This window comes from Bombina bombina, chromosome 5 (assembly GCF_027579735.1).
Source record: "Bombina bombina isolate aBomBom1 chromosome 5, aBomBom1.pri, whole genome shotgun sequence".
In the NCBI taxonomy this organism is placed as follows: Eukaryota; Metazoa; Chordata; class Amphibia; order Anura; family Bombinatoridae; genus Bombina; species Bombina bombina.
In genome coordinates, this window is record NC_069503.1 from 27,896,097 (window position 1) to 27,923,756 (window position 27,660).

The 27,660-nt window shown below is 41.2% G+C and overlaps 1 protein-coding gene across 1 annotated transcript in view; it reads left to right on the forward strand.

The window, feature by feature from the left end:
• Positions 1-7,732: 7,732 nt before the first annotated feature.
• LOC128659737 (oocyte zinc finger protein XlCOF6-like) overlaps positions 7,733-27,660 on the forward strand; it is a 149,513-nt gene continuing 129,585 nt past the window's right edge. The window contains exon 1 of the mRNA XM_053713317.1: positions 7,733-7,753. The gene's annotated coding sequence lies outside the window, so the exon portion shown is untranslated. The remainder of the gene's footprint in view (positions 7,754-27,660) is intronic.

Below are 27,660 nucleotides of genomic sequence, written 5' to 3' on the forward strand. Positions count from 1 at the left end.
CCACTTTCAACATCTAATTTTCTGCAGCGCAGAGGTACCACCCGCTCCCGTCTATATCTATCACCAATCCCTCTATCACTATCCATATATCCCTCTATCCCTCTATTGCTGTGTCCATCTATCCCTATCCCTCTATCTCTATTCCTCTATCTCTATCCCTATCTCCCTATACCTATATCCATTTATCTCTATCCATCTATCACTATCCTTCTATCCCTATCTTAACATATTTTTTTTATGCAGCGCAGTGGTCCCAGCCTCTCCAGCCCCTCCAGCGATGGGGCTCCCACCTGCCTCCCTCCTTACCCTCCCACGCCATCGATTGGCACCACCGCTGCACAATACAGAAAGGGACACAGATTGCAGAAATGCCTCAGTATTGAGGCATAGTGCATTACCATTTTCTAAGCAACCGTTGCAGAGAGGGCCAGTGATGGTGCCGATCGTTGGTGGCATGCGAAGGATAGGAGGGAGGCAGGTGGGTGGCCCATCACTGGAGGTAGGAGGAAGAAGGCGGTAGGGTGTATGAGAGGGGCAGGAGCGGGTGGGAACGCTTATACTACGGAAAAAGTTGGAAGCTGGAAGGAGGGAGAGGGGGATAATAGATTAGTAAAATAAACTGGGGGGGGGCGGAGCCAACTGCCGTTGAGACCAGACATGTTTTAATGCAGCTCCTGCTTATGGGGGCACTTCTGTGGTATAATATATACATACAAATTCTGAAACTTTTGTTTTTTTTTCTCTTCTGAAGTTCTCAGCTACATGTCTGGAGCTATTTTTGATATAGAAACATACTATATCGACAGACATGCCGACACTAAGTGAAGTAAGGACAGGCGGTATAAACGCCATCTTGGATTATAGCACACTTATTACATCGGCAAATTAGACCGTTCGGCCAGAGATCATCAGCTACACTGCTAACCATGGGGGATCCCTACACAGAAATAAGAAGCTGTCTAATTGAGTTGGGACACCGCATGACGAACCACTTTAATTGCCTGAGAGATGTTATCAGCTGCGGCTATGAAAATATTGTGGCGTCTGCAGAAATAATGGCGGAGTTTGGGGAGCATCAAACTAAGGCTACAGCTTATCCCCTACAGAGTGCTGCGTCAGAGCCGATTTGCCAGACTCCGGTATCCTTTCCGCCCTCCAGCTTGCAAGTACTAGAGGGAGCTGCTTGTTTGGGGGAAGAGATTGATTTGCGACTGCCTGGTGTACAACTGACTACATCTGACCGCTGCACTTATGGAGACACCTCAGCTTTAGGGGATCCTGGACTGCGTTTTGTTCACTTTCTGAGTCCTCATGTTAGCAATTCTGGGCACCCCAAATTAGTGACTAACATACCGCAAGCGGCAATACCCCAAGCAGTGCAGCTTCCTGTCCATAGAAGGTCTGCTATTGCGATCTCCTTCTGGGGCTCTTCTATCCCAGTTTTTGCAGAACGCATTAGGATGGGTAAAGCCACATGCTTTAAAATCTGGACATTTGGTTTCTATAAGCAGGCAGGTATGTGCAGCTCCTTTGAAATACGTGGCATCGGATGAAGAGAGGATACAGCACTTCTACTGTCCCTTTTTGATAGGATAGTTGGAAAACTTTACATGGCTTTTGAAGAATTTTCAGCTATTTCTCAGCTCCACTGATTATCCCTAATAACGATATGATTAACATGTCTGATGTGGTGTTTAATTATGTGCACATGATCTTAATTTAACTTTGTTCTCATGCTACCCCTTGTTTGAAGTGTTCACAATACTTATATTTTTAGATAGTCACCGTTAACTTATAAACTTTACTCAAATATTTTCATATATTGAGAAATGAACATTACTGATCCTTGCTCTGTTATGTTATGTCTGGTTGGATGCAGATATTATTATCCTTTATCAGCTATATGATCGCAATTTGTTTTCCTAACAGTTAAGGCTCAAAATAGCATTATGTCTACTTTATCTACTACCAGCACTCTATAGTCAGTTATCTCTTGTTCTACCTATTAGCTTTTGCTAATCTAATAACATTAACCTAACTTAACATATGTGTATATATTGGAATGCCCTATTGTAGACTTGTTGCCCTAGCGTACTGGATATGTTTTTTTTTTTTTTTTTTGGGTACAAGTGAGCTATTTACAGTTTGCATAGTATGGATCATAGTTATTGTTAATTTCCCTGCTCTAGCGAAATGTTTACATTGCACTATGTGAAGCTCCTTTAATTTCTTATTTTCTATGTTATTGAATTTTTATTTTAAATACTGATACCTTCTTGTTTAGCTTCGTATGAGCATAACCTTTACCTTTTCACCGCAACGCCTCCAGAAACATAATTGATATCTCATATTTTGGCGTAGCCTGCAATAATCTGTACCAACAAGAATGTATCTAAATAAGTCTAGGTTACTGTTGATCTAAGAATCCTGGACTACTGCAATTAATAAGTTTCTCCTAACGATTAGTTTAAAAATTGGACATATGGTCATACAGCTTATTATGGGTCACTTAGATATATTTTCTATTGTCAACCTCTGACTTTATTCATTTTATAACCCAATTGTCTCTGACTTTTGTAGAAGTTCTAGCACTGTTTAATTATTTGCTACCAGGTATTCTGTTATATGTCACATTTTCTAATAACTCTATAGCCATATAGATTTCCACCTTCAGCTCTATTGTTAAATAAGGCCCTGTTAGTCTGACGCCAACCCTAGATGTTTATCTTATTTAGCAAACCTTTTCTGAGTTGATAGCTAACTTCCATATACAACGAGAAACCTGTAACTCTGTGTTAAGTTTCCTTTATATAGCTTACTACTATACACACTGCCACTGTAGGATTTTATATAGTATTACTGAATATCCTTATTCCTAGCTGTTGCAATCTTTGGGGCTACTAATTTGTTTGGGATCAATGATTGTACATGGTTGCATCCTTATGTTACAGGGGATTATAGTGGAAAGTGTTATGTTACATTACATTAGAATTTCTGAGACCCCAGTATATTTTGGCATTTTTCCGCACTGCCAGCGGCCGAGGCAGTGTGACGTGTTAACAATTCACACCTTGTTACTGTTGGGTTCCTCTCCTCCCTTTCCCGCCGGTACTGGCTGCCTGCGGGTCATATCCCTTTTCCTTTTTCCCGCACCGTCTATAGCTGACATTTCCCCAGGAGAGGAGCTCACCCAGTGACCCTGTATAATTCATACATACTAATATCTTCCCTCTCCATATAACTTTCTTAAGAACTTCCCTTATCTATCTTATTGAAAGCCCCTCAACTATCCATATAAATTCCCATACCCTGAGTAACCCCTGTTTATAAATTTGACATACTAACTGGCTCTGCCCTCCACCACCCCCCCCCCTTCTACATATTTAAGCGGCTTTCGCCCGCTGATAGTCCCCCCCCCCTTATATTTTTCGGCCCAAGAGTGGCCGCCTCATATGCTAACCCTCCACAGGCAGATACCTTGATTCAGATATGTCAATAAGTGTTTCCTATCAGGTAGTGGAGATCATTTGCTAGTACTATAATATAAAATGAAGTTCTAATTCCTTTCACCTAAGCTTTTGCCTAGCACCATGTTAATCTTTGATATGTATTTCTCTTATTACAGGTGCATTCTGTGTTGTCATTAATATTTGCTTTTAGGCATTGTAATACTTTATTGGATGTAATATTATCTTAAAGGTGAATACTGTTTGTTAATCTTTGTTTCAACTTCAATAAAAATTTATTTGCAAAAAAAAAAAAAAAAAAATAAACTGGGAGAGGGTAGAGTGGTAGGGGAATGAGGGTGGGCAAATACACTACAGATTTTATTTTATATATCTACTGTATATAAAAAAAATAAAAGCAAATAAATATTAGCTACTGGCAGACAGCTGAAAGTACATAACATGTACGCTAAAAGGTAGAAGGGGGGGGGGGGGGGGTTAGAGAGCTGTTTGGGGGGGGTCTGAACAAAGGAGATCCCAGAGATTCATTTACAACCATTTGTGCTATAATTGCACAAGCTGTTTGTTCAGTGATAAACCCAAAGTTTGTGAAAAAGTAAAACATTTTTTTTATTTGATCGCATTTGGCGGTGAAATGGTAGCATGAAATATAGCAAAATGGGCCTAGATCAATACTTTGGGTTGTCTACTACACGAAAGTGAAAATTAAACGTACAAGCTCCCTACAAGCTAATGAATTAACACCTTCACTGCTGGGCATAATAAAAGTGTGGTGCGCAGCAGCATTTAGCAGCCTTCTAATTACCAAAAAGCAATCCCAAAGCCATATAAGTCTGCTATTTCTGAACAAAGGGGATCCCAGAGAAGCATTTACAACCATTTGTGCCATAACTGCTGAAGCTTTTTGTAAATAATTTCAGTGGGAAACCTAAAGTTTGTGACAAAATGTGTGAAAAAGTGAACTTTTTTTTTTTATTTGATCGCATTTGGTGGTGAAATGGTGGCATGAAATATACCAAAATGGGCCTAGATCAATACTTTGGGTTGTCTACTAAAAAAATATATACATGTCAAGGGATATTCAGGGATTCCTGAAAGATATCAGTGTTCTAATGTAACTAGCGCTAATTTTGAAAAAAAATAAATGGTTTGGAAATAGCAAAGTGCTACTTGTATTGATGGCCCTATAACTTGCAAAATAAGCAAAGAAGATGTAAACATTGGGTATTTCTAAACTCGGGATAAAATTTAGAAACTATTTAGCATGGGTGTTTTTTGGTGGTTGTAGATATGTAACAGATTTTGGGGGTCAAAGTAAGAAAAAGTGTGTTTTTTTCATTTTTTCCTCATATTTTACAAAAAAAATTATAGTAAATTATAAGATATGATGAAAATAATGGTATCTTTAGAAAGTCCATTTAGTGGCGAGAAAAACGGTATATAATATGTGTGGGTACAGTAAATGAGTAAGAGGAAAATATAGCCCTGGTACTTAAAGGGACATGAAACCCAAATTTTTTATTTCATGATTTAGAAAAAGCATGCAATTTTAACCCCTTAATGACCGCAGCACTTTTCCATTTTCTGTCCGTTTGGGACCAAGGCTATTTTTACATTTTTGCGGTGTTTGTGTTTAGCTGTAATTTTCCTCTTACTCATTTACTGTACCCACACATATTATATACCGTTTTTCTCGCCATTAAATTGACTTTCAAAAGATACCATAATTTTCATCATATCTTATAATTTACTATAAAAAACATTATAAAATATGAGGAAAAAATGGAAAAAAACACATTTTTTCTAACTTTGACCCCCAAAATCTGTTACACATCTACAACCACCAAAAAACACCCATGCTAAATAGTTTCTAAATTTTGTCCTGAGTTTAGAAATACCCAATGTTTACACGTTCTTTGCTTTTTTTGCAAGTTATAGGGCCATAAATACAAGTAGCACTTTGCTATTTCCAAACCACTTTTTTTCAAAATTAGCGCTAGTTACATTGGAACACTAATATCTTTCAGGAATCCCTGAATATCCATTGACATGTATATATTTTTTTTTAGAAGACATCCCAAAGTATTGATCTAGGCCCATTTTGGTATATTTCATGCCACCATTTCACCGCCAAATGCGATCAAATAAAAAAAAATGTTCTCACTGAAATTATTTACAAACAACTTATGCAATTATAGCATAAATGGTTGTAAATGCTTCTCTGGGATCCCCTTTGTTCAGAAATAGCAGACATATATGGCTTTGGCTTTGCTTTTTGGTAATTAGAAGGCTGCTAAATGCCCCTGCGCAAAATACGCGTATTATGCCCAGCAGTGAAGGGGTTAATTAGGGAGCATGTAGGGAGCTTCTAGGGTTAATTTTAGCTTTAGTGTAGTGTAGTAGACAACCCCAAGAATTGATATAGGCCCATTTTGGTATATTTCATGCCACCATTTCACCGCCAAATGCGATCAAATTAAAAAAAACGTTAATTTTTTCACAATTTTAGGTTTCTCACTGAAATTATTTACAAACAGCTTGTGCAATTATGGCACAAATGGTTGTAAATGCTTCTCTGGGATGCCCTTTGTTCAGAAATAGCAGACATATATGACTTTGGTGTTGCTTTTTGGTAATTAGAAAGTCGCTAAATGCAGCTGCGCATCACACGTGTATTATGGCTAGCAGTGAAGGGGTTAATTAGGTAGTGTGTAGGGAGCTTGCAGGGTTAATTTTAGCTTTAGTGTAGAGTTCAGCCTCCCACCTGACACATCCCACCCCCTGATCCCTCCCAAACAGCTCCCTTCCCTCCCCCACCCCACTATTGTCCCCGCCATCTTAAGTACTGGCAGAAAGTCTGCCAGTACTAAAATAAAAGATTTTTTTTTTTTTTTTAAAGAAAAAAAAAAAAAAGCATATTTACATATGCTGTGTTTAGGATCCCCCCTTAGCCCCCAACCTCCCTGATCCCCCCCAAAACAGCTATCTAAGCCTCCCCCTCTGCCTTATTGGGGGCCATCTTGGGTACTGGCAGCTGTCTGCCAGTACCCATTTTGCACAATCAAATGTTTATTTCTTTTCTATTTTTTTTATTTTTTCTGTAGTGTAGCTTTCCCCCCCCTCCACGGACCAACCCCCACTACCTAAATAACGACTAAGGTTTTTTTTAAAAAATTACTTGTCCCACTTTTATTTTGGGACACATTTTTTTCTGTAGTGCAGCGGTCCCCACCCGGTCCCTGCCCCGGCACGCGCCCGCGCGCGCCCCCTCGTGCACGTGCCCGGACTTGCACGCCCACGATCCCGCCCCCCTCCACATGACCAGGGCCATCGATGGCCGCCACCCACCTCCCACACCGGCTCCCACCCACCAACGATACCGGCCATCGATGTCCGGTGCAGAGAGGGCCACAGAGTGGCTCTCTCTGCATCGGATGGCCATCTAAGGTTATTGCAGGATGCCTCCATATCGAGGCATCACTGCAATAACCGGAAAGCAGCTGGAAGCGAGCAGGATCGCTTCCAGCTGCTTTCCACACCGAGGACGTGCAGGGTACGTTCTCAGGCGTTAACTGCCTTTTTTCTGAGGACGTACCCTGCACGTCCTCGGTCATTAAGGGGTTAAACAACTTTCTAATTTACTTGTATTATCTAATTTGCTTCACTTTCTTGGTATACTTTGCTGAAAAGCATATATAGATAGGCTCAGTAGCTGCTGATTGGTTGCTGCACATTCATGCCTCCTGTTATTGGCTCACCCATGTGCATTGCTATTTCTTCAACAAAGGATATCTGAAGAATGAAGCAAATTAGATAATAAAAGTAAATAAGAGTGTTGTTTAAAATTGTATTCTCTACTTGAATCCTGAAATAAAATTGTTGGGTTTAGTGTCCCTTTAAGGGTAAGAAAATGTAACAATGGTCTGGTCACTAAGGGGTTAATGTTCATTCACAGTGGTTACCTTATAAATCACAATCTGCATAAAACACTGTGAATGCAAGAAAGCTACAAAATGTTTCGTTTTCATAATCATTGTCACAGTCTATAGCTTGTTTGTTACATTAAAGTTGATTTAAAAAAAAAAAAAAAAAGCTTTGAGTAGAGGTCACATGCTTCCTGTCTAGAGTGGAGCTCCACTCTGCAGTTGGACCCTTCTCGACTCCTTTGTATTTTCTTTTGTAAGATTGGCTGCTGCTTACACTCAGCATGTATTCTGGGAGATGTAGTTCTGTATTGAGCTGAACTTTGTTTTCCTCCCATTTACTTCCTGTGCAGCCACAGCTGGGTGAGTCAGGCTGTGTGTATTGTGTGATAAAACGTTTATAATTGTTATAAATGTTGTCCTTTTAGTGCATGTTATTTACCTGCTTGTGCCAGGCAATGGGATAGAAAGTGCTGTTTAACTCTTTGTGTTAGTGAAGGGGTAATACAGTCTGTGCTGCTCTCTGTGCTAGTGAAGGGTTAATACACACTGTGCTGCTCTCTGTGCTAGTGAAGGGCTAATACACACTGTGCTGCTCTCTGTGCTAGTGAAGGGTTAATACACACTGTGCTGCTCTCTGTGCTAGTGAAGGGTTAATACAGTCTGTGCTGCTCTCTGTGCTAGTGAAGGGTTAATACACACTGTGCTGCTCTCTGTGCTAGTGAAGGGTTAATACACACTGTGCTGCTCTCTGTGCTAGTGAAAGGGTTAATACACACTGTGCTGCTCTCTGTACTAGTGAAGGGCTAATACACACTACTGCTCTCTGTGCTAGTGAAGGGTTAATACACACTGTGCTGCTCTAAGTGCTGGTGAAAGGGTTAATACACACTGTGCTGCTCACTGTGCTAGTGAAAGGGTTAATACACACTGTGCAGCTCTCTGTGCTAGTGAAGGTTTAATACACACTGTGCTGCTCTCTGTGCTAGTGAAGGGTTAATACACACTGTGCTGCTCTAAGTGCTGGTGAAGGGTTAATACTCACTGTGCTGCTCTCTGTGCTAGTGAAGGGTTAATACACACTGTGCTGCTCTCTGTGCTAATGAAGGGTTAATACATACTGTGCTGCTCTCTGTGCTAGTGAAGGGTTAATACACACTGTGCTGCTCTCTGTGCTAGTGAAGGGTTAATACACACTGTGCAGCTCTCTGTGCTAGTGAAGGGTTAATACACACTGTGCTGCTCTCTGTGCTAATGAAGGGTTAATACACACTGTGCTGCTCTCTGTGCTAGTGAAGGGTTAATACACACTGTGCTGCTCTCTGTGCTAGTGAAGGGTTAATACACACTGTGCTGCTCTCTGTGCTAGTGAAGGGTTAATACATACTGTGCTGCTCTCTGTGCTAGTGAAGGGTTAATACACACTGTGCTGCTCTCTGTGCTAGTGAAGGGTTAATACACACTGTGCTGCTCTCTGTGCTAGTGAAGGGTTAATACACACTGTGCTGCTCTCTGTGCTAGTGAAGGGTTAATACACACTGTGCTGCTCTCTGTGCTAGTGAAGGGTTAATACACACTGTGCTACTCACTGTTCTAATGAAGGGTTAATACACACTGTGCTGCTCTCTGTGCTAATGAAGGGTTAATACACACTGTGCTGCTCTCTGTGCTAGTGAAGGGTTAATACACACTGTGCTGCTCTCTGTGCTAGTGAAGGGTTAATGCACACTGTGCTGCTCTCTGTGCTGGTGAAGGGTTAATACACACTGTGCTGCTCACTGTGCTAGTGAAGGGTTAATACACACTGTGCTGCTCTCTGTGCTAGTGAAGGGTTAATACACACTGTGCTGCTCTCTGTGCTAATGAAGGGTTAATACACACTGTGCTGCTCTCTGTGCTAGTGAAGGGTTAATACACACTGTGCTGCTCTCTGTGCCAGTGAGGGTGTTAATACACACTGTGCTGCTCTCTATGATAGTGAAGGGTTAATACATACTGTGCTGCTCTCTGTGCTAGTGAAGGGTTAATACACACTGTGCTGCTCTCTGTGCTAGTGAAGGGTTAATACACACTGTGCTGCTCTCTGTGCTAGTGAAGGGTTAATACACACTGTGCTGCTCTCTGTGCTAATGAAGGGTTAATACACACTGTGCTGCTCTCTGTGCTAGTGAAGGGTTAATACACACTGTGCTGCTCTCTGTGCTGGTGAAGGGTTAATACACACTGTGCTGCTCACTGTGCTAGTGAAGGGTTAATACACACTGTGCTGCTCTCTGTGCTAGTGAAGGGTTAATACACACTGTGCTGCTCTCTGTGCTAATGAAGGGTTAATACATACTGTGCTGCTCTCTGTGCTAGTGAAGGGTTAATACACACTGTGCTGCTCTCTGTGCCAGTGAGGGTGTTAATACACACTGTGCTGCTCTCTATGATAGTGAAGGGTTAATACATACTGTGCTGCTCTCTGTGCTAGTGAAGGGTTAATACACACTGTGCTGCTCTCTGTGCTAGTGAAGGGTTAATACACACTGTGTACCTATCTGTGCTAGTAAAGGGTTAATACCCACTACAGATTTCTGTGCTAGTGGAGGGGTTAATACACACTGTGCTGCTCTCTGTGCTAGTGAAGGGTTAATACACACTGTGCAGATCTCTGTGCTAGTGAAGGGTTAATACACACTGTGCAGCTCTCTGTGCTAGTGAAGGGTTAATACACACTGTGCTGCTCTCTGTGCTAGTGAAGGGTTAATACACACTGTGCTGCTCTCTGTGCTAGTGAAGGGGTTAATACAGTGTGCTCCTCTCTGTGCTAGTGAAGGGGTTATTTACACTGTGCTATCTGTGCTAGTGAAGGGTTAATGCATACTGTTCTGCTCTCTGTGCTAATGAAGGGGTTAATACATACTGTGCTAGTGAAGGGTTAATACTGTGCTGCTCTCTGTGGTAGGGAAGGGTTAATACACACTGTGCTGCTCTCTGTGGTAGGGAAGGGTTAATACACTATGTACAGCTCTCTTTGCTAATGAAGGGTTAATACACATTGTGCAACTCTGTGATAGTGGAGGGTTAATACTCACTGTGCAGCATTTTCTTAGTGAAGGGGTTATATACTGCAGATTTCTGTGCTAGCGAAGGGGTTAATAATAAGTGAAGGGGTTAATACACACTGTGCTGCTCTCTGTGCTAGTGAAGGGTTAATGCACACTGTGCAGCTCTCTGTGCTAGTGAAGGGTTAATACACACTGTGCTGCTCTCTGTGCTAATGAAGGGTTAATACACACTGTGTTTCTTTTTGTGCTAGTGAAGGGTTAATACACACAATTTGACTCTCTTTTCCAGTGAAAGGTTAATATACACTGTGTCACCAAAGTGCACATTATCAGCCCTGCTTTATCTAGGGGCACACAGTAACTAGCGCAGAGGGGCGCACAGTAACTAATAACCTCACTAAGGCCTAGATTTGGAGTTCGGCGGTAAAAGGGCTGTTAACACTCCGCGGGCTTTTTTCTGGCCGCACCATAAATTTAACTCTGGTATCGAGAGTTCAAACAAATGCTGCGTTAGGCTCCAAAAAAGGAGCGTAGAGCATTTTTACCGCAAATGCAACTCTCGATACCAGAGTTGCTTACGGACGCGGCTGGCCTCAAAAACGTGCTCGTGCACGATTCCCCCATAGGAAACAATGGGGCTGTTTGAGCTGAAAAAAAACCTAACACCTGCAAAAAAGCAGCGTTCAGCTCCTAACGCAGCCCCATTGTTTCCTATGGGGAAACACTTCCTACGTCTGCACCTAACACTCTAACATGTACCCCGAGTCTAAACACCCCTAACCTTACACTTATTAACCCCTAATCTGCCGCCCCCGCTATTGCTGACCCCTGCATATTTTTTTAACCCCTAATCTGCCGCTCCGTAAACCGCCGCTACCTACATTATCCCTATGTACCCCTAATCTGCTGCCCCTAACACCGCCGACCCCTATATTATATTTATTAACCCCTAATCTGCCCCCCTCAACGTCGCCGACACCTGTTTACACTTATTAACCCCTAATCTGCCGAGCGGACCTGAGCGCTACTATAATAAAGTTATTAACCCCTAATCCGCCTCACTAACCCTATCATAATTAGTATTAACCCCTAATCTGCCCTCCCTAACATCGCCGACACCTACCTTCAATTATTAACCCCTAATCTTCCGATCGGAGCTCACCGCTATTCTAATAAATGGATTAACCCCTAAAGCTAAGTCTAACCCTAACACTAACACCCCCCTAAGTTAAATATAATTTTTATCTAACGAAATAAATTAAATAAATGATTCCTATTTAAAGCTAAATACTTACCTGTAAAATAAATCCTAATATAGCTACAATATAAATTATAATTATATTATAGCTATTTTAGGATTAATATTTATTTTACAGGCAACTTTGTAATTATTTTAACCAGGTACAATAGCTATTAAATAGTTAAGAACTATTTAATAGTTACCTAGTTAAAATAATAACAAATTTACCTGTAAAATAAATCCTAACCTAAGATATAATTAAACCTAACACTACCCTATCAATAAAATAATTAAATAAACTACCTACAATTAACCTAACACTACACTATCAATAAATTAATTAAACACAATTCCTACAAATAAATACAATTAAATAAACTAGCTAAAGTACAAAAAATAAAAAAGAACTAAGTTACAGAAAATAAAAAAATATTTACAAACATAAGAAAAATATTACAACAATTTTAAACTAATTACACCTACTCTAAGCCCCCTAATAAAATAACAAAGCCCCCCAAAATAAAAAATTCCCTACCCTATTCTAAATTAAAAAAGTTACAAGCTCTTTTACCTTACCAGCCCTGAACAGGGCCCTTTGCGGGGCATGCCCCAAGAATTTCAGCTCTTTTGCCTGTAAAAAAAAACATACAATACCCCCCCCCAACATAACAACCCACCACCCACATACCCCTAATCTAACCCAAACCCCCCTTAAATAAACCTAACACTAATCCCCTGAAGATCTTCCTACCTTGTCTTCACCATCCAGGTATCACCGATCCGTCCTGGCTCCAAGATCTTCATCCAACCCAAGCGGGGGTTGGCGATCCATAATCCGGTGCTGAAGAGGTCCAGAAGAGGCTCCAAAGTCTTCCTCCTATCCGGCAAGAAGAGGACATCCGGACCGGCAAACATCTTCTCCAAGCGGCATCTTCGATCTTCTTCCATCCGGAGCGAAGTGGCAGGATCCTGAAGACCTCCAGCGCGAAACATCCATCCGGACCGACGACTGAACGACGAATGACTGTTCCTTTAAGGGACGTCATCCAAGATGGCGTCCCTCGAATTCCGATTGGCTGATAGGATTCTATCAGCCAATCGGAATTAAGGTAGGAATTTTCTGATTGGCTGATGGAATCAGCCAATCAGAATCAAGTTCAATCCTATTGGCTGATCCAATCAGCCAATCAGATTGAGCTCGCATTCTATTGGCTGTTCCGATCAGCCAATAGAATGCGAGCTCAATCTGATTAGCTGATTGGATCGGCCAATCGGATTGAACTAGATTCTGATTGGCTGATTCCATCAGCCAATCAGAAAATTCCTACCTTAATTCCGATTGGCTGATAGGATTCTATCAGCCAATCGGAATTCGAGGGACGCCATCTTGGATGACGTCCCTTAAAGGAACAGTCATTCGTCGTTCAGTCGTCGGTCCGGATGGATGTTCCGCGCTGGAGGTCTTCAGGATCCTGCCACTTCGCTCCGGATGGAAGAAGATCGAAGATGCCGCTTGGAGAAGATGTTTGCCGGTCCGGATGTCCTCTTCTTGCCGGATAGGAGGAAGACTTTGGAGCCTCTTCTGGACCTCTTCAGCACCGGATTATGGATCGCCAACCCCCGCTTGGGTTGGATGAAGATCTTGGAGCCAGGACGGATCGGTGATACCTGGATGGTGAAGACAAGGTAGGAAGATCTTCAGGGGATTAGTGTTAGGTTTATTTAAGGGGGGTTTGGGTTAGATTAGGGGTATGTGGGTGGTGGGTTGTAATGTTGGGGGGGGGGGTATTGTATGGTTTTTTTTACAGGCAAAAGAGCTGAAATTCTTGGGGCATGCCCCGCAAAGGGCCCTGTTCAGGGCTGGTAAGGTAAAAGAGCTTGTAACTTTTTTAATTTAGAATAGGGTAGGGAATTTTTTATTTTGGGGGGCTTTGTTATTTTATTAGGGGGCTTAGAGTAGGTGTAATTAGTTTAAAATTGTTGTAATATTTTTCTTATGTTTGTAAATATTTTTTTATTTTCTGTAACTTAGTTCTTTTTTATTTTTTGTACTTTAGCTAGTTTATTTAATTGTATTTATTTGTAGGAATTGTGTTTAATTAATTTATTGATAGTGTAGTGTTAGGTTAATTGTAGGTAATTGTAGGTAGTTTATTTAATTATTTTATTGATAGGGTAGTGTTAGGTTTAATTATATCTTAGGTTAGGATTTATTTTACAGGTAAATTTGTTATTATTTTAACTAGGTAACTATTAAATAGTTCTTAACTATTTAATAGCTATTGTACCTGGTTAAAATAATTACAAAGTTGCCTGTAAAATAAATATTAATCCTAAAATAGCTATAATATAATTATAATTTATATTGTAGCTATATTAGGGTTTATTTTACAGGTAAGTATTTAGCTTTAAATAGGAATAAGTTATTTAATAAGAGTTAATTAATTTCGTTAGATGTAAATTATATTTAACTTAGGGGGGTGTTAGTGTTAGGGTTAGACTTAGCTTTAGGGGTTAATCCATTTATTAGAATAGCGGTGAGCTCCGATCGGAAGATTAGGGGTTAATAATTGAAGGTAGGTGTCGGCGATGTTAGGGAGGGCAGATTAGGGGTTAATACTATTTATGATAGGGTTAGTGAGGCGGATTAGGGGTTAATAACTTTATTATAGTAGCGCTCAGGTCCGCTCGGCAGATTAGGAGTTAATAAGTGTCGGCGACGTTGTGGGGGGCAGATTAGGGGTTAATAAATATAATATAGGGGTCGGCGGTGTTAGGGGTAGCAGATTAGGGGTACATAGGGATAACGTAGGTGGCGGCGCTTTGCGGTCGGAAGATTAGGGGTTAATTATTTTAAGTAGCTGGCGGCGATGTTGTGGGGGGCAGGTTAGGGGTTAATAAATATAATACAGGGGTCGGCGGTGTTAGGGGTAGCAGATTAGGGGTACATAAGTATAACGTAGGTGGCGGTCGGCAGATTAGGGGTTAAAAATTTTAATCGAGTGGCGGCGATGTGGGGGGAGCTCGGTTTAGGGGTACATAGGTAGTTTATGGGTGTTAGTGTACTTTAGGGTACAGTAGTTAAGAGCTTTATGAACCGGCGTTAGCCAGAAAGCTCTTAACTCCTGCTATTTTCAGGCGGCTGGAATCTTGTCGTTAGAGCTCTAACGCTCACTTCAGAAACGACTCTAAATACCAGCGTTAGAAAGATCCCATTGAAAAGATAGGCTACGCAAATGGCGTAGGGGGATCTGCGGTATGGAAAAGTCGCGGCTGAAAAGTGAGCGTTAGACCCTTTAATCACTGACTCCAAATACCAGCGGGCGCCCAAAACCAGCGTTAGGAGCCTCTAACGCTGGTTTTGACGGCTACCGCCGAACTCCAAATCTAGGCCATAGTTTGCCTTATTTGTAGGAGCCTTGTTACTGAGTAGACAAAGGGTTATGTTAGTTTGTTAGCGACACTTGTATTGTTTTACATGATCTTATCACCCCTGCTCAGACTAACTAGGGGCAGATATGTAGCAGGGTCAGATTTAAAGGGACATTACACCTAATATATTTATCTCATTATTCAGTGTTACACTAGATACAGAACTGCACAATGTCACTTATAGTATTATGTATGGGGACTGAGGCTGTGACAGAAATATCTCGGTGTAACATTACACTATAGTGGTCTGACATTGTGCAGTTCTGTATCTAGTAATAAAGACACCAGTACAGGCGTTGCATTTTATTTTCTATTGATGTGCAAGGGGTTTGCACTTGGCGCTACCAGTGTGTGCATTAATTACTGGCAATATTATAAAGCCCCCCCCATGGTGTCTGACTCATGCCATTTGTACAGCTGCAAGTATTGTGTGTTACGTGACATGGCTGCTTTGTAGGGAGGAACCGTATGGTACAGTAATTGTGAGGGGGGGGGATTATGCAGTGAAAGTCAAGTTAGAAGTCAAGGGAGAACTCAGAGGAGCTTGCACTTGCCGCTGTGAGACTAAACTCTTAAATACAATGCGCATGCGCAAAAGACGTACACGAGCTTGCTCGACACGGAACAGTTACTTTCAACAGAGCGTTCATTTAGGATGATGTCAGGGAAAGGAGGGGTCTGGTGGCCATTTGAAATCGGCCGGAGGATGAAAAGTAAGTGATTTTGAACAAAAAAACATATATGCATTAAACTTGGGCTACAGGGTGGTTAAATTAAAATTAACTACTTCATAGGAATAAGTCATTATAAATGCTGTGTTAACTGTCCCTTTAACTATCCCTTCAGATAGGGTGTGTCATTTTAAACAACTTTCCAATTTGGTTTTCTCATCAAATTTTCTTTGTTCTCTTGGTATTCTTTATTGAAAGCTAAACCTAGGTAGGCTCAAATGCTCATTTCTAAGCCATTGAAGGCAGCTTCTTATCTCAGTGCATTTGACAGTTTCACACAGCTAGACAGTGCTAGTTCATGCATTCCATATAGAAAACATTGTGCTCACTCCTATAGAGTTATTTGAGTCAGCACTTATTGGCTAAAATGCAAGTCTGTGAAAAGAACTGAGATAAGGGGCAGTCTGCAGAGGCTTAGATACAAGGTAATCACAGAGGCAAAATGTATATTAATATAACTGAGGTAAGGAGCAGTCTGCAGAGGCTTAGATACAAGGTAATCACAGAGATAAAATGTATATTAATAGATTCATACTCAGTGGGAGAATAACTATTTTCATTAAGAAGATCTTTTTAGATACAATTATCAGAAATGAAGCCCATCTTTGTAACCTAGTTTGTATTTTCTTAAACATCTCTCTGTAATTTAAAGGGGCAGTCTAGCCAAAATTAAACTTTCATGATTCAGATAGGGCAAGCAATTTTGAAAAAACTTTCCAATTGACTTTTTATTATCAAATTTGCTTTATTCACTTGGTATTCTTTGTTGAAAGCTAAACATAGGTAGGCTCATATGCTAATTTCTAATCTCTTGAAAGCTGCCTCTTAATTTAGTGCAGATTTTAAAAGCTATACAGCGCTAGTTCATGTTTGCCATATAGATAAAATTGTACTAAATCACATGGAGTTATTTATGAGTTAGCACTGATTGGCTAAAATACAAGTGTCAAAAGCACTGAGATAAGGGGACAGTCTCCAGAAGCTTAGATACACAGAGGTAAAAAGTATATTAATATAACTTTGTTGGTTATGCAGAACTGGGGAATGGGTAATAAAGGGATTATCTATCTTTTTAAAATATAACCATTCTGGAGTAGACTGCCCCTTTAAACACAGATTTAAGTGCTTTTTCTATATGGTTACAACAGATCATACTTTGGCCGTGTTTTCATTGCGTTGCTAAAGTTTGGAAACTGCTGGTATCATAAAAATTCTCCATAGACTTTAATGGCGATAAATGTTTTTATCACTTAGTTTTCACAATTTACCACCTCAATGGTATTTAGGTCTTTGTGTTTTACAGCTGACAAAGCCCTTTATGACAATAACATTAGTTGTATAAATGTCTATAATGCACTATCATTTATATCAGGAGTTTATAGAGGAATAAAATATCCACACACACATTTTAAAACTATAAAAAATATAACTTGCTGATTTGGCCTATTGAATCCACTACCTGTACTCAAAATTGAATACTTAAGTATTGGATATTGAAAAGCTATGTAAACAAGGGCCAACAGAAGACATTAAACTCCTAGGGCGTGATCCGATATACGGCGTAGTTTGCGGAGCAAGCGAGGGAACCCGCGTCGCCCGCAGTTTCAGCTCGCATCTCGAGCTATCCAATATACGGCGCCGTCAGTTGCTAACGTGCCGTAAGTCGGATAAACCAGCGATGTCCAGAAATCTGCGCAAGTACAAATTTCTGGCGTCGCCAGTGACTTACGCCACGTTAGAAACTGCCGGCGCCTACAAAACCTGACTAAAGTATGAAATCACCCGCACTGTCTAACACGCCTCCCTAACATAGCCCGACACGTCTAACACGCCTCCCTAACATAGCCCGACACGTCTAACCCTCTATCTGCTATCCCCCCTCACTATCCTAACAATAAAAAATGTATTAACCCCATAAACCGCCGCTCCCAGACCCCGCTGCTACCTAATAAAGTTATTAACCCCTAAACCGCCGCTCCCGGACCCCGCCGCCAGCTATATTAAATCTATAACCCCCTAAAGTGAGCCCCTACCCCGCCGCCATCTACCTTACTACCCCCTAAAGTGAGCCCCTACCCCGCCGCCATCTATTTTAAAATTTTTAACCCCTAATTTAACCCCCTACCCCGCCGCCAGCTATATTAAATTATTTAGCCCCTAAAATACTAAACTATCCCTACCACTAAACCTAAGTCTAACCCTACAAATAGCCCTGAAAAGGGCTTTTTGCGTGGCATTACCCTAAAGTAAACTGCTCTTTTGCCAGCCCTTAAAAGGGCTTTTGGCGGGGCTTTGTCACAAAGTAATCAGCTCTTTTGCCTACAATCTAAATCCCCCTACACCGCTGCCACCTATAATAAAAGTATTAACCCCTTTTCTAATCCCCCTACACCGCCGCCAGCTATATTAACTATATTAACCCTAATTATATTAGGGTTAATATAGTTAATATAATTATTATATTATATATATATTAACTATATTAACCCTAATTATATTATGGTTAATATAGTTAATATCGTTATTATATTATATTATATATATATAAGTATAATAACCCTATCTAACTCTAACATCCCTAACTAAACTCTTATTAAAATAAATCTAATATTAATATTATTAATGAAAATATTCCTATTTAAATCTAAACACTTACCTATAAAATAAACCCTTCAGATAGCTACAATGTAATGAATAATTACATTGTAGCTATGTTAGGGTTTATATTTATTTTACAGGTAAATTGTTAATTATTTTAACTAGGTATAATAGCTATTAAATAGTTATTAACTATTTAATAGCTACCTAGTTAAAATAATTACCCAATTACCTGTAAAATAAATCCTAACCTAAGTTACAAATACACCTACACTATTAATAAATTAAATAAACTACAAATATTGCTAAGTGCACGACAATTCCTTTAGAGGATAGTTCTTCGTTCAAGGAGCCCATGGATAAAAAGTTGGAGAACATGTTAAGAAAGATGTTCCAACACACAGGGTCTCTTTTTCAACGAGCAGCGGCAGTCGCCACGGTTGTCGGAGCTGCGTCATATTGGTGCGATGTCTTATTTGATATGATTGAGGGTGAACCCTCTTTCTAGTAGGTAGAGGAGAAGATTAAGGCCCTAAAAGTTGCCAATTCTTTCATTCGTAAAGCTAACATGCAAATTATCTGCTTGAATGCTCAGGTGTCAGGTTTTTCTGTTTTAGCACGCAGAGCTCTGTGGCTAAAATCATGGTTTGCGGACATAACCTCTAAGATGAGGCTGCTGTCCTTACCTTTTCAGGATAAGATCCTGTTCGGTCCAGGCCTAGACTCTATTATATCCACGGTTACGGGAGGCAAGGGAGCCTTCCTTCCGCAGTATAGAAGGTCAAACCTAAAGGTTATACTTTTTGTCCCTTTTGTGGGGATAAGGCGCAATGCCAACAGCCTGCCGTGAAAGCGGACCAACCCTAGGGTGCCTGGAAGCCTGCTTAAGCTTGGAACAAGTCCAAGCAGAACAAAAAGCCCACCAAGACTAAGTCCGTATGAAGGGGACTGGTCTGCGGACCGAGTGGGTGGTAGATTGTCTCTTTTCTATGATGCTTGGTTGCAGAATGTTCAGGACCCTTGGGTTCTGGAGGTTGTCGCCCAGGGTTATAGGATAGGGTTCAAGTCCTCTCCGCCAAGGGGCAGATTCCTCCTGTCAAACCTGTCATCAAGGCCGGGAAAAAGAGAGGCCTTTTTGGGGTGTGTGAGGGATCTCTCCGCTCTAGGTGTTATGGTACCAGTACCCAATGCAGAAAGGGATCTAGGGTACTACTCAAATTTGTTTGTGGTTCCAAAGAAGGAGGGCACATTCTGCCCGATTCTACACCTCAAATGTTTAAACAAGTTCCTGTCCGTTCCATCGTTCAAAATGGAAATGATCAGAACCATTCTGCCTCTAGTTTAAGAGGGGCAGCTAATGACTTCTATAGACTTGAAGGATGCATACCTTCATGTTCCGATTCACAGGGACCATTTCAGCTTCCTCAGATTTGCCTTTCTGGACCAACACTTCCAGTTTGTGGCTCTTACCTTCGGTCTAGCGACGGCCTCGAAAGTCTTCACAAAGGTTCTGGGGGCTCTTCTAGCGGTTGCCAGATCAGGTGGTATTGCGGTGGCGCCCTACCTGGACAACTTCCTGGTTCAGGCGCCGTCCTTCCTTCTGGCAGAGACCCATACCGGAGGACTGCTTAAGTTACTTCACTCTCCTGGTTGGAAGATCAATTCCGAGAAGTAGGGTTGCACCGATACCATTTTTTTTTAAGACCGAGTACAAGTACTGATACTTTTTTCAAATACTAACCATACCAATTACCGATACTTTTATTTATGTCATGACAGTTTACCAAGCACAATACAGACTAATGATTTAAGATCACTTTTTTATAATTGCGAACTGTATCTCAAAAGACATTTTGAAATAATAAAACAGTTTTATGTGCTTGTTGTCACAAAGTTCACAGAACATGTTTATAAATAAAAATATTACAATAACATATATTAATAACAAAAATAAATAACGGCTGCAGCAGCTGGGGCTGGAAAGCTACAATTTAAAGGGGTGATTACTGGATGCAATAACTCACCAATCTGACATTAGTACTTAATACAAAGTAATATAATTTAATTCTGAAAATAATATTGGGGAAGGAGTATCCCAGTAATCCCCTTGGAGAAAAAGGGGTAATTTGCATTCTACTGACTCAACAGAAAATAGAGCTGTTCTTTCCAGGGCTGCTTTTTATTCCCAGCCCAGCCCTGGCTAAGGATGTTCCTCAGAGCACAGTATGTTTTGAGCATAATTGTGCAAGATGAGAACTAGCAGTATAACAGGCAATTTAGCAATTAGAATAATGTTTCAAAAGTTAGTGGTAAGTTCCAATTAAGGAACAGAAGCATCTCTGCATGTTCAGCTTTAAGTCTGTTTCTGCTATCAGTAAGGACTTTTGACGCTAAGATGAACAGTCTTTCACTTTTCACACTACTGCATGGGGCAGAAAGATATTTTTGGGCCATTAAATCTCAGTTTATTAACTGCCCAGTACTTCAGGGGTTTGTCTGAATGAGGTACAGTGATCTCTCCCAGGTAGGCTTTCAGCTGTATAGTAGCAGCTTTTGGAGCACTGCTCTGACGTACAATAGTACAAATAACAGCAATTTGTATTGGCAGAACAGAAGTGAACAAGTTTTAGCTAAGTCTCCATTCCAGCTTTAAATGAAATGGGAACATGTAGTTTGAAAAAAAAACGCCACAAGATAGCGTATGGGTAGAAAATAGAGGTATCGGTGCATTTGCACGAGTACAAGTACTCATACAAATACTTGGTATCTGCACCGATACCAATACTAGTATCGGTATTGGTGCAAATCTACCGAGAAAAGTTCGCTGGTTCCCAGCACCAGGGTGGAGTTTTTGGGCACGATCATAGATTCAGTGGCCATGAAGATTTTTCTAACAGACAAATGATGCTTGAAGAAGGCATCTTGCTGTCGGGCCATTCAATCTGTATCTAGGCCCTCCATGGCGCAGTGCATGGAGGTGATAGGGCTCATGGTTTCCAGCATGGACATCATTCCATTTGCCAGGTTTCATCTCAGACCTCTTCAATTGTGCATGTTGAGGCAATGGAACGGCGATCATACCGATCTGTCACAGCTGATATCCATAGATGCGCAGACTTGGACCTCCCTCTCCTGGTGGATCCGCCCGGATCATCTGTCCATGGGGACATACTTCCTGAGACCGTCCTGGGAGATTGTGACCACGGACGCGAGTCTGGCGGGATGGGGAGCTGTTTGCGGTCCCAGGATGGCACAGGGAAAATGGTCTCGGCTGGAGGCTCTTCTTCCAATAAAAATTCTGGAGCTATGAGCGATCTACATTACTCTGAAGGCGTGGCCCCATCTGGGGGAAATCAAATTCATCAGGTTCCAGATGGACAACATTACCTCAGTGGCTTACATCAACCACCAGGGGGGTACGAAGAGCTCCCTTGAGATGAGAGAGGTGTTTCGGATTCTGGAGTTGGCAGAATCCCACAGCTGTTTGCTCTCAGCGATCCACATCCTGGGTGTGGACAACTGGTACAAGGATTTTCTCAGCAGGCAAACCTTTCATCCAGAGGAATGGTCTCTTCACCCCGAGGTGTTTGCGGAGATCTGTCACAGATGGGGGAAGCCGGAGATCGATCTCATGGTGTCAAGGTTGAATTGCAAGCTTCCCCCATACGGATCAAGGTCAAGAGACCCCCAGGCGGAACTGATAGATGCATTAGCATTGCCCTGAGGTTTCGGTCTCGTGTACATATTTCCTCCGTTACCTCTTCTTACTCGTGTAGTGGCTCGTATAAAGCAGGAGAGAGCATCGTCCATTCTGATTGCTCCTTTGTGGCTGAGGAGGACGTGGTTTGCAGATCTGGTAGGGATGTCATCCTCTCCGCCGTGGAGGTTACCCTGTCACAGGGATCTGTTGGAACAGGGTCCCTTTCTATTTCAGAGTCTCGATTCTCTGAGGCTGACTGCGTGGAGATTGATTGCCTAGTCTTAGCCAAGACAAGTGTGATTGACACTCTGGTTCAGGCAAGGAAGCCGGTTACTCGACGCATCTACCATAAGGTGTGGAGAGCTTACTTGTCCTGGTGTGAGAGACATAGATACCATTGGCATAAAGTGAGGGTACCCAGGACTTTGTCTTTTTTCCAAGAGGGTTTGGAGAAGGGTCTAGCCGCTAGTTCCCTAAAGGGTCAGATTTTGGCTTTATCTGTTCTGTTGCATAGGAGACTTGCTGAACTCCCTGAAATTCGTTCTTTTTGTTCAGGCCCTGTCTTGAATCAGGCCTGTCTTTAGGCAGTCTGCGCCTCCTTGAAGCTTAAACTTGGTCCTTAAAGGGACATTATACACTAATTTTTTTCTTTGCATAAATGTTTTGTAGATCTATTTATATAGCCCATACCGTTTTTTTTTTTCTTTTAAAAAAATGTATAGTTTTGCTTATTTTTTAATAACATTGCTCTGATTTTCAGACGCTTAACCAAGCCCCAGAGTTTTATGTGAATACTGTCTACCTTCTCCAGCTTGCTCCTGCTTGTGTAAAGGGTCTTTTCATATGCAAAAGAAGGGGGAGGGGGTAGTGTCTTATTTCCCACTTGCAGTGGGCTTTCCAGCTACCTTTTCAACGAAGCTAAACTGAGAGTTTCTAAGTAAGTTTTTAAACAGTTTTATACTGGATTTTTATATCAGTATCTGTGTATCTTATTCTTTATAGTAGTGTATATTACATGCAGTTATATGAAAATGAGTGTATACTCTCCCTTTAAGGTCTTGCAGAAGGTTCTATTTGAACTTATGCATTCTCTTGACATAAAAATTCTGTCCTGGAAGATTCTCTTCCTGTTGGCTATTGCATCAGCACACAGAGTCTCTGAGCTGGCGGCCTTGCAACATGATCCTCCTTATCTGGTGTTTCATGCGGATAAGGCTGTTCTTCACACAGGCTTGGGGTTTCTCCCCAAGGTGGTGTCTAATCGTAACATCAATCATGAAATAGTCATTCCATCTTTGTGTCCTAATCCCCTTTTCTCTTAAGGAGAGGTTACTTCATAATCTGGTTGTGGTTCATGCCTTGAAATTCTATCTTCAGGCTACAAAGGATTTCAGACAATCTAAATCTCTTTTTGTTGTATATTCAGGGAAGTGCAGGGGTCAGAGGGCTTCTGCCACTTTTTTGTCTTTTTGGCTGAGGAGCCTGATCCGCTTGGCCTATGAGACAGTGGGACATAAGCCTCCTCAGAGGATCACGGCTCATTCCACTAGAGCAATGGCTTCATCTTTGGCCTTCAAAAATGAGGCCTCTATGGAGCAGATTTGTAAGGCGGCAACTTGGTCCTTTCACAAAGTTTTAGAAATTTGACGTTTTTGTTTCTGCGGAAGCTGTTTTTGGGGGAGAGGTTTTACAGGCTGTGGTGCCCTCAGATTAAGGGGCTGCCTTTTATCCTCCCGTTTTTTCATTCAGTGTCCTGTAGAGCTTGGGTATATGTTCCCAATAGTAATTGAATGAAGCCGTGGACTCTCCTCCCCTTTAGATGGAAAACATAAATTATGCTTACCTGATAATTTTATTTACATCGTGGAAAGGAGAGTCCATGGCTCCTGCCCGAATCTCCGGTGGGGGGCCCTAAATTTAATCTATTCTTCTGGCACCATTTATACCCTGATATTTCTCCTACTGTTCCTTGTTCCTTTGGCAGAATGACTGGGAGATGAGGGGAGTGGGGGAGGTATTTACGCCTTTGGCTGGGGTGTCTTTGCCTCCTCCTGGTGGCCAGGTTCTTGATTCCCAATAATAATTGAATGAAGCGGTGGACTCTCCTCCCCACGATGGAAATAAAATTATCAGGTAAGCATAATTTATGTTTTTTCCTTTTATCCTTTTGGCTGATTTGTATTAGAAGATCCAAATCAACCAACAGGAATGAAAAGGTACCCAATATAAAAGGGGTACCTCACATTCACTATTCAGTGTGCAGCTGGGGACCGCATGAAGAGGAGCTCCCTATTACTGCTCTAAAGAGGAGGACCACCATCACCCTTTTCAGGGCAATTGGTAATTTTTTTTAATTTTTTTTAGTTAGTTGTTTTTTTTTTTTATTGTTGGGGGTAGGGTTGCACCGACAATAGTATCGGTGCCGATACCAAGTATTTGCATGAGTACTTGTGAAAATTATCTGATAGTTAAACCGATACCTTCACTTCCTACCCATAAGCCATCTTGTGGCGTTTTTTCAAACTTCACTTTCCCATTTCATTTTAAGCTGGAGTGGAGACTTAACTAAAAATTGTTCACTTCTGTTCTGCCAATACATGCTGTTATTTGTATTATTGTAGGAGAGATCACTGTACCTGGTTCAGATAAACCACTGAAGTACTGGGCAGTTTTTAAACTGAGATTTCCAGCTCTGGCTAAAATGGCCCAAAAAATTATATTTCTGCTACATGCAGTAGTGTGGAAAGTGAAAGACTGTTCAGCTTAGAGTTGAACATCTTTACTGATAGCAGAAACAGACTTATAGCTGAACATGCAGAGATGCTTCTGTTCCTTAAAAAGAACCTGCCACTAACTTTTTTTTTAAATTATTCTAATTGCTAGATTGCCTGTAATACTGCTAGTTCTCATCTTGCACAATGATGTTCAAAACACACTGTACTCTGAGAAACATCCTTGGCTTATATAATTCCAGAAAGAGTATTCATAGGAAAAATTAAGTTAATTCCTATGAACAATCATGCTACAATTATATGACTAGATTTAGATTACATTTGATTAGTAAGCTTTACCAATGTTCTGTTCACATTTCCAACTCAATTGACTTTAATGAAGTTGGACATGTAATGAGAGCATTGGTAAAGCTTAATAGTCAAATGTAATCTAGCCCATAGTGTTGTTCCCTATGATTATACAGTGCACTGTTATATTTTTTACTATATTGCACTTTTGGTTGGTTGTGATTTTACATTTGTTATTTATTGTTGTTGTTAATATATTTTATCGTAATGGGTCCTCTACTCTTCTCCATCTATACTTCTTTGCTGGGTAAACTTATCAACAGTTATGGCTTCAAATATCACCTCTATGCTGATGACACCCAGATCTACCTCTCCACCCCTGCTCTCTCTCCCTCTGTCCTCTCTCATGTCAGCAACTCCTTATCTGGTATTTCTTCCTGGATGGCCTCTCACCACCTAAAGATTAACATGTCCAAGACTGAGCTCCTTCTTATCCCCCCCTCAAGCTCTACGCCAACTTCTGACTTCTATATCCCTGTTGACGGCATCATCATTTCCCCATCGCCCCAAGTCCGCTGCCTCGGAGTCACACTTGACTCAAACCTATCCTTTGTCCCCCATATCCAATCACTTTCTACATCCTGCCGTAATCATCTACGAAATATTTCCAAAATTCGCCCTTTTCTGAGCGCTGACGCCACAAAGCAAATAATCCACTCCCTTGTTATCTCCCGACTTGACTACTGCAATAACCTACTCGCTGGCCTTCCTCTTTCCCACCTCTCCTCCCTTCAATCCATCCTAAATGACTGCCAGGCTGATCCACCTTTCCCGTCGATCGGTATCTGCTGCACCTCTCTGTGAGTCCCTTCATTGGCTCCCCATTCACAGCAGAATTAAATTCAAAATTCTCACCCTTACATACAAAACTCTCACCAACGCCGCTCCCCTCTACCTATCCTCTCTAATACACAAGTATACTCCAGCCCGTCCACTAAGATCCAACAATGACCTGCTCCTTGCATCCGCAACTATCACCTCCTCTCATGCTAGACTGCAGGACTTCTGACATTGCAGCACCTACCCTCTGGAACACTCTCTCTCGTGCTGTCAGGCTTTGCCCTAATCTTTCTTCCTTTAAATGTTCCCTGAAGACTTTTCTGTTCAGGGAAGCCTACCACCCAACTCAATAATAAATTAATTTCACTTACTTAACATTTACCTCATCTATCTCTGTATTAACATCTTTCTCAACCTTTCTCAATCTTGCAGTCCTTACCTCCTGTTTCTCAACCTCCTACCCTTCTAGACTGTAAGTTCACACGGGAATAGGGCCCTCAATCACTCCTGTATGTGTTTGTAAATTTTGTCCTATATCTTACAAGTCTTGTATGGTTTTATTTAAATGAATTGTATCCATGGACAGCGCTGCGGAATATGTTGGCGCTTAATAAAGTATAATAATAATTGTATTTTTTATAAACATGTTCTGTGAACTTTGTGACAACAATGAAATTAAACTTTTTATTTCATAATGTCTTTTGAGTTACAGTTCTTCATAATTATATAGAAGGTATCTTAAATCATTAGTCTGTATTGTTGTTGGTAAACTGTCACATGAGATAAAAAAAGTATTGGTAATTGGTATCGGCGAGTATTTGAAAAAAGTATTGGAATTTATACTTGGTCTTAAAAAAATGGTATTGGTGCAACCCTAGTTGGGGGTTATTATTATTATTTTTTTATTTATAACAGCAGTCCAAATGACAAACCTCACTGTACCTGGTGCCAGTGATATAGGGGCAACTGCAAACACCCCTCAAATCAGTAAAAACAAAGTCCACAGCACCCAGTCTTAAGAATAATCTTTGTCTTTTATTCCAGCATCATTGTAAAAAAGAGTAACCAGCAACGTTACGGGTTATTCACCCTTAATCATGCTAATTCTTTTAATTTATTTATAAAGCGCCAACAGATTCTGCAGCCCTGCCCATAGGTACAAGGATAAATGTACCATGGAGAAACAATACAATAAAAGACAAAAAAATACAAATACAGGGGGAACTGAGGTCCCTATTCCCGAGGGAATTTACAATAAAGATGGCTAGGAGGATAGGAAACAGGAGGTGGGGACTGCAAAGGTGAGAATGATATTAGTGAGGAGATAGAGGAGGGCAACTGTTAGGTAAGTGAAATTAATTTGTTACTGAGTCGGGTGATAAGCTTCGATAAACAAAAAGGTCTTTAGGGAGGGTTTAAAGGAGGAGAGGTTAGGGGAAAGTCTGACAGCTTGAGGAAGTGCGTTCCAGAGGGTTGGTGCTGCACGAGAATAGTCCTGTAGTCTAGCATGGGAGGAGGTGATGGTAGAGGACACAAGGAGCAGGTCATTGTTCGCTCTTAGGGGGCAGGCTGTAGTATATTTGTGGATGAGTGAGGACAGGTAGGGTAGGGCAGCATTGTTGAGGGCTTTGTAGCGGGTGTAATGTTAGAGGGTTAGTG